The following is a 7,277-nucleotide window of genomic DNA, read 5'->3' as shown; positions in this document are numbered from 1 at the left end:
TCACATTAGTCAACTTGCAGTCAACTGGGACCTCCCCAGTTAGCCAGCATTGCTGATAGATAATGGAAAGTGGGTTAGCGATCACCTCCTCCAGCTCCCTCAGTACCACTGGGTGTATCCCATCTGGCCCCATAGACTTGTGGGTGTCCAAGTGGTGTAGCAGGTTGCTAACCATTTCTTCTGGGTTTATTTGGGCTTCATTCTGTTCCCCTCCCTGTCTTCTGGCTCAGCAGGCTGGGTACCTGTAGCACAACTGTTCTGACTATTAAGGACTGTGGCAAGGAAGGCATTTAGTACCTCAGCCTTTCCCTCATCTTCTGTCACTATGATTCTCCCCCACATCCATCAGGGGATTGAGATTCTCCTTAGCCCTCATCAAGTGATGGTACACTGCAAATGCAAATCTTTGGGAGAGAAAAAGCTGATCTTCATCCCCAAAAAAGGGACTTGCAGAGCAGTGAATGAAGGGGTAGGTGGGATATCAGACTCTCTCAGCACCATCTTGTTTTCCAGGGGCAACACAGCAGTACTTGAGAACATATACCAGCTCCATCTGGTGCCCTAGCAAGCTGAGCACCAGCAAACCCCAGCACCTGCTCAATAGCATTATTCAAGGTGGGAGGCTGGGGGGGGAGCTACTCTAAGAAATGCAACCCAACCTGTGACAGAGAATAAACCATAAAAACACCCTGCCCATCGTTATCAGCTAATGTCAGTAGCCCTTCTACGTACCTGGGCACACTCAAGTCCTGCAAACCTCCTGTATTCATTACGGAAAGTTTCCAGACCCTTGCTTAAGCCACACCGCCTTGTCTTTTGTGATGAGCAAGGACAAGGGTAAAGACTGAAGTTGCACACCAAGTCCCAAGCCCCCTTGATTGTGTCCTGAGGCAGACTTTAAAGTTGAAAGACACCCTTTTAAAACATTGACAATTCACTGCTGATTCTTTACTAAATAGCATAGAAAAGGGATTAAGTTCAAGAATGGAAGACAAAAGCTATGGCACATATGCCCAGAATAGTAAAGAGGGTGGGAAGAAGAATGTAAAGGTAGAGACGGGATTGGTTTCTAGGGGATCACTAGTGAGCACAGAACAAACCCCAGTGTGGTAATGAATAGCTTGTGTCCTAACAGCAGGCCATCTCTTTCCCATGGTCTCAGTGAAGTCTCCCCCTCAGCCTCTCTGAGCAGCAGCATAGCTGCGGAGTAAAACTCGCCCCAAACTCAAACCCTGCACCTAAAAACCCGCGTACCAGCTCCACACCCCATGCCCACGGGTGAACGAACCCACGTAAACCGCAGAGATGCCGGGAGGCAGCTGGAGGCCGCTGTTGGCCATGCCGAGGACCAGCAACAAAGGCGGACGCTCCCGCAGCCGGGCGGCGAGGCTGGCAGCCGGACGCCCACCCCGCGGGGAGGCACCGGGGGAGCGGCGCCGGCACCACAACCGGGCAGGCCGGGGACGGGGGGCTGAGTGAGGACCGGCGGAGCCCGAGGGAGGCTGCCAGCCCCGCACGGCAGCAGGGCCGCAGGTGCCTTCTGGGAACTGTAGTCCGGGCGCCGCTCGGAGAAGGCTCCATTTTCCCGTGCCGGAGCCCGCCGCCACGCAGGACGCGGCCCCCGGTAGGGAGCGGGCGGCAGCGGCGCAGCACGACCGCGTTCCCGTCGGCGGCAGCCGCCACACCGCGCCCGGCCGCGGTGGATGCGGGAGGGTGCGTGGTGTCTTGTCTTCTGCGGCATCCTCCTCTGCCACGTCTCCTGCAAAAGCGTTTGTGCACGATAGCGCTGTTTTAGTGAAGGAAGGTGCGTTTTGTGTGCCTGTGTCAGATATGGGCAGCCGACGATTTGTTCCGGTTGTGCACCTGACGGCTGTTTGCCTTTGTTTCAGATGCTGTGATTTTGCAAACGGTGTCCTATTACTCAGCAAGCAGGGCATTTTTTAAAAAATAAGGTTTCTTAGCTTTCATATTCCCAAGAACATCTCACCCACCGCCTTTGTCTTTTTTTGTGCAAGGAGGGAAATCAGGTACCCAAGGCAGGCTGTGTTACCTGTTCAAATGCAGCAAGGCTTTAACAGCAGGGAACCCATATATACATCTCTGCCTTGTGGGAAGAATTTGTTAGTGAAGAGTAATTGCCAGTGAGGCATTGCCACGTCCCTGTGTCAGAGAAGATGCGTGAGAGCACTGAGGTGATGAGAATGCATTGTGCCGTAGCAGTGCCTCACCTTGGTGCCTCTTCTAAATCAAGAGAGTTGTCATTGATGGCACAATGTATGTAATGAATATATGACGCTGGTACGTTTACTTGGGTCACTGCAAATATTTATCCTTAGCCAACGCATCATAAGATATATGCTGCTTTCTGTTTGGCTCAGCGGCAGAGATTTGGTTCTAGTTTCTTCGTGATAGAAATGTCCAAACACTTCGCTATTTCCACACCCGAGGGCTCCTGTTATATAAGCTGATGTCTCCATCAGATTGCTGTGCATTCTATCAGAGCATGAGGAACAACACAGAGATGGCGTGGAGATGGGATAGCATCTGTGAAGAGAAACGTTTGTGGGATTGGTTTTCTTTAACTCTCAAATCATATTCTGTTTAAATGATGTTTTCAGAGCAATGTCAAGCCATTAATTCAACACCACCACAACCCCCTGCTTCCCGAGCCTGCAGTATTGCTCTTTCTTTTCTGAACAGGTGCATGTGCCCATGAAGGAGCTGAAAGGGGAAATGTCAATAAATTAGGCTCATTGTAGGGTGCCTGGGAAAGCCTTAATGATGGAGAGCTACTGAATTTCTCTGGTGTCTTTTTGCCTCTCACAAAAACAATGGGGTGGTATGCAACCTTGCGAGACCAACATCCTTAACACAAGAGACTGTCGAAGACAGTCTTTTGCTGAATGTCTGACAAGAGGTAAAAAAATTGGGGTGTTGGGTAATTCCTATAAGGGGCTTATTCAAATTAGTTTCTGTTGCTGGAAGTCTGAATGCAGGCAGGTTGGACACATTGTCAGGAGGACATTAGGAGGCTCAGTCTCTGAGCAAAGATCAGCTTACTAGACCATTGCATGTCTCAGTGTGGAAGCAGCTATAACTGTGTGCTACACCACGTATGGCGGAGATGAAACACCTCTGTAGATAACACAAGTGCCACAGTTTTGGATAACTGTGTGTATCTTAGAGGTCTCTGCTGGCACACTGAACATCCTGCTGTGCCTTAGAAATCAGCTGCACAGGTATGACATGAGGGTGATGAGGCACTGGAACAGGCTGCCCAGAGAAGCTGTGGATGCCCCATCCCTGGAAGTGCTGAAAGCCAGGTTGGATGAAGCTTTGAGCAACCTGGTCTAGTGGAAGATATCCCTGCCCATGGCCGGGGGCTTGGACCTAGATGGTCTTTAAGGTCCCTTCCAAGCCAAAGAATTCTATGATTCTGTCATTCTATGATATACTGGCACATCTAGTGGAGAACTGAACTGGGGCGATAGGTAATGTTACTACCCTCACTCCTCACTTCTAGAGGATGCCAGTGGCACATGAATGAGCCATCTCAGTTAACACCTCCCTGAGCTACAGACCAGGCCCAATTAGCTTGATTAAATGGTAAACTGAGGCAGCTCATTGCTTCATTATCAGTCACTGAGCTACCTTGGCCATGGGGACAGCCATTGCTCGGAGGCTGGTGAGACTGGGCAAGGAGGTTTATAACCTTCTCAGTGTTTCATTTACCAGTTATCACCAGTTCATAAGTATTATTTGTGTGAGTTTGAGAAAGCCAGGAGAAGTCATCCTGGGTGGCCCTGGCTGGGAGACTTTCCCCAAGCCTAGTGCAGACTAGAGGGCTTGCTTGCTTATTCTTGTCACCAAGGAGAGTACTATGTACTGTGTGTCAAAAAAGGAAGTGGGGCTTTGTGTAATTTTACAATCAGAGTTTCAAAGGAAGGTTGAGATAGGAAGGGATGTCTGGGGGTCTCCACTCGAAACTGCTGCTCACAGCAGGGCTAGCCCCAGAGTTAGATCAGGTTGCTAAGGGCCTTGGCTAGGCAGCTCCCGATCACCTCCAAAGGGCAGATTCCCCATGTGCTCTGGGCACCTGTGCCAGTGCAGGACCACCCTCAGTGAGGAGGTTTTCCCTTTATCCAGTCAGAATTTCCCTTTTTGAAAATGCTGTTACTGTTTCACTGTGCTTCTGCCAGAAGAGCTTGGCTCTAACTTCTCCATAACATCTTCCCCCTCCCCCTCAAAAAAAAAAGTAGCTAAAGGGAGTAATTAGTTCCCCCCTAAAGTTTTTCTACTCCAGGATGCAAGAATCGGCTCCTTCAGCTTTCCCCTTGGATGCCGCAGGCTCCAGCACCTTAACTATCTCATTTTACCCCACCCTCCCCCCACAGGACTCTGGTTTATCAACATTTCTCTTGTGCTTTCTTGTTTCTGTAGGAAGGCTACATCACAGCGAAGGCCTGCGGTTTGGCCGGTGTGTCCCCTGGTAGCACTGGAAAGCAGTGGGACGATACGGCTGAAGAGACCTCACAAGGCGGTGTGTCCCATCTCCTTGCTCTAAGAGAGGTCCAGCTGCACCCCAGCAAACTTGGTATCTGCTTGCTGAGCCTCCTAGCTGGCTCACAGACTCCCTGAGTCATAGCTAATAATGCTCTTGATTTCGCCAAGGTCTTCAATCTATTTATTTCAAAGGTGAGATGATTTTATTTCCCATATTCTGCAGCCAGACCACCTTGGTCTTTCCACATGAGCACACATGACTCCTTGTGTTTCTCTTGCCTATTTTCCACTTATGTTAACTGCCACAGATCAGAGTAAAGTGTGGTTTCACCTAGCAGCAATTTCACTATGAGGATTTCTGAGCAGGGAAAGGGAAATGGTTTGTCACCTTTGGGAAGGCTGTCAGCATGCCCTGGAAGCCTGCTCCTGGTCACATCCTCCATAGCCTGTCCTCAGCCAGCTATAAACCCAGAAAGGATCCTGAACATCTCTGCTTGTCTTCAACCATTTGTCATTTTTCATAACTCCAGCCAAAAACCTTAGACATTAGTGCAAATGCTGCTTGTTGTCCCGAAGTAAGACCTCAGAAGTCAGGATTATACAAACAGAAATTGTTACCCTGCCCCTCTGGTCCTGCTTCTCTTGTGAATCGCTTCTGATGTCCTTTCATAAACTAAGACTGCAGGCTTTACAGGAGACGGGCCACCTTTGTCTGTTTTCTTGAAGTAATGCTAAACCTAGTAAGATTTTCCTAACGCATTGTGGTGTCTGCCAGTTCTCTTATGTCAATAATGAATGACATTAAAATCTTGATAATAAATTTAAAATGTGTTTAAATCAAATTTTTGAACTCAAGAAGCTGACCTGGTTATGGGAGATGACCTGAAAACCATTTGGGGATTGACTTTGTGGTTAAATAAACTTGTCGCATGTTATTAATAAAGATGACTCTGGGGCTGAAGCAATAATATCTGTAACTTTCATAGAGGGTTTTCCCCAAATCACAGATGGTGTGATCTGGATATTTTGTTCAGCATCCAGAAAACAGAGATTTTGCCGAGATCATCCTCCTTCCTTGAATCATCACCTTGGCCTCTAAGGGTCACATTCATTATGAGATTGGGGTGCAAGGCTGTCAACTGCTAAGGTAACCATTTGAAGCAGCCACGACAACTGCAAACACTACTACCTCAACAGCAATAATAATATTCTTGTTTGTTGGGGCTCAGCTTGGTGAGACACTTTGTGAAGCAGATAATACTTATGTCTCTGCTTCGGATCAACAGGGTATTCTCGTCAGCATACCACCTCTGCAAAACAATATTCTGAAATGTTTCAGACTGGCCACCCACAATCAGTGGGCAGTCTGGCAAATGTTAGGCAGAGCTTTTTCAATCCCCCACTCCATGTGTGGAAACTAGAAAGTCCTAGAGAACAATAGCACCCCAGGATTACAGCTGCTCTTGGCAAGGGTCAAGACAAAGAGGTAGGTTGGGGATGAAAGAATGAATGAATGGTGGAGACATGAGGCATGCTGATGTTGTGCAAGGGGGTGCTGCATGCCAACAGGGTTAGCTCTGGAATGAGGCACCAAGAGCAATGCTGCATGCAGGAGAAATAGGGAGGCCTCAAAATGGTAGAGTACCCCTGGGAAGAGGGTGTGGAACAAACGCATTGGGAGTCACCAACTTACAAGGGTGTTGCAGAGACATTAATGTTTTTAAAGTGTTTGGGTGATTACCACTACAGAAAAACCCACAAGGAGATGAATACATCTGTATTCAGTGCCAAGTTTGGATGTTCTACAGTAAATAGTGCTTGGAGCCATGTAGCGGACAATAAGAATGACTGAATAAAAACCCGTTGAGAGGGCACCATGCAGCCTGCTCACTGAAAGGTCCTGCCGAGGAAACAGTGATTATACTTGAAGGCTACCAGAGTGCAACGCAAGGACTTGTCCATACACAAAGTTGCTCTTATTTAAACGTGCAAGCACATGCCTGCATCTGTAGGGTGCAGCCTAGGTTTTGCCTATACAACCAGCCCCAGTTTCTGCATCTAAAATGGTTGAGTAAGGGCAGATTTTGAGCACTTCTCCTCAGCCCACCCTCCCCAGCTCCAGCTGGCCATGCCCCCCAGGAAGTCCGTGGCAGCGGCTGTATTTGGATTAGGCCCTGCACTGACTTCTCAGGTAACAAAACCAACAGGGTTCTCCCTTCCCACTTCCCAAAAGTCCTCCTGCCACGGCAACTTTTCCAGAATGGCCACATATGCGCGCAGTGGGGCTGAACTTTGCTAGCAAGGGGAGGCGGCTGCCGCCAGCGCAGTTTCCCAAACACATTGTGGGGAAAAATATTTCACATCTTCAACGTGATGCTTCGCACTTTTAAAATCGGGGTGAACCGCGACTCCCCGCAGCGGCCGCTGCTCCCCCGCACCGCACGGCCGCGTTTCTGGCAAAGGCGGGGGGCGATGTGGCGCCGCGGGAAGCCCGCCCGGGCGAGGCCCGCGCCCGCCGTCTCCCCGCAGCCCCGCCGCCGCCGTGGCCGCGCTGCGCGGAGGAAACTGGGGCTCCCGCGGCTCCTGGAGCGGTCCCGGCGCCGCTGCGGGCGAGGAGACCCCCCCGCCGGGCCCCGCACGAGGCTCTCCCTTTGTGCCGTTGCCTGGTAACCGGGCGGGGGATGGGACGTTGCCGGCCGGGCGGGGAGCGCCCGCCCCGCGCTGCCTGCTGATGAACGGCAGCCGGGCGCCGCCACCCCCGCCCCCCGGGAGGC

This window comes from Streptopelia decaocto (assembly GCF_964273445.1).
Source record: "Streptopelia decaocto genome assembly, chromosome: 1".
In the NCBI taxonomy this organism is placed as follows: domain Eukaryota; kingdom Metazoa; phylum Chordata; class Aves; order Columbiformes; family Columbidae; genus Streptopelia; species Streptopelia decaocto.
This window is presented reverse-complemented; position numbering follows the sequence as displayed.